The sequence below is a fragment of the Pteropus vampyrus genome, unplaced genomic scaffold, assembly GCF_000151845.1.
Source record: "Pteropus vampyrus isolate Shadow unplaced genomic scaffold, Pvam_2.0 Scaffold512, whole genome shotgun sequence".
NCBI lineage: Eukaryota > Metazoa > Chordata > Mammalia > Chiroptera > Pteropodidae > Pteropus > Pteropus vampyrus.
The window spans coordinates 21,942-23,003 of NW_011889293.1; positions in this window are offsets into that span (position 1 = coordinate 21,942).

Below are 1,062 nucleotides of genomic sequence, written 5' to 3' on the forward strand. Positions count from 1 at the left end.
GAGCGTGAGGACGGGGAGGTGACGAAGGCGCGGGAGGCAGATTCCGACAGGCCGTGCAGGTGGGCGGTTTGTGGAAGGAACGCGTAGGATTCGAATAGTTCAGAACACGTGCCCACGAAACGGAGTGGCCGGTCCAGTAAATATCAGCGAATGGATGAGAATGGAAGACATCTGAGATCAGGAAAATCATCTAAAAGGGCTGAGAAGGCCAAAGTTCCCCCGGCATGGTTCGGGGACACCGCGTGGGCCGCGGGCCGGGGGAGAAGGTCCGTCTTGGGAGGGAGAGGGCGGCGGCACGGGAGGCCCTCGGGGACTGCGGAGGGCGTTGACGGCCAGGCGAGAACATGCTGACCTTGCCGGCACTTCGTTACTTTTGACCAAAGCACTTTATCCTGAAAACAATGGGAAGTGACTGGCCACTCGTGGGGAAATGACATGACAAAACTCAGTGTTTGCGGAAGACGAGCAGAGCGCGAAACAAAAAACATACACGCGGAGCAAACGATGCCCCAGTTACAAGAACGTCAGCCGGTGCCCCTCTGAAGCCTGCCATCAGCCCCTCCATCAGTGGGAGGCAGTAGATTTGAAGGTCAACCTAGCTGGAAGGGGTAGAGTAATAGAGGGAAAGAAAGAAAGAAGGAAGGAAGGGAGGGAAGGAGGGAAGGAGGGCGGGGGAGAGAAACGCCTTTAAAACTTCCCAGTCTTGATTTGTACCCGAAGAGACCTGTTCTACGGTCACTCTTTTCATTAGGATTTTTAACCTAATCAGTAGGCCTTACTAAAGAATTACAAAGCTTTCACTGCCAGGATAATTAAATGAAGTCATTTCCTAGCCCTAAAATGATCAACTATGCTTCTTTAATTAGAAAAATGCAGGCTTCTGATAAAAGTATAGCTGTAATGAAACTATGTGCCTCTTATTGATCTTATTATAAAATATTTTCTTTTTTCATTCTTAAGTCAAAGCAATGAAATGCTGATTTGGTTTAAAATAAAATACGGAAAAATCCTCATACTGTAGGAAGCTCGTCACTCTGACGGGCACCTCGCTCGCTCGAGCAG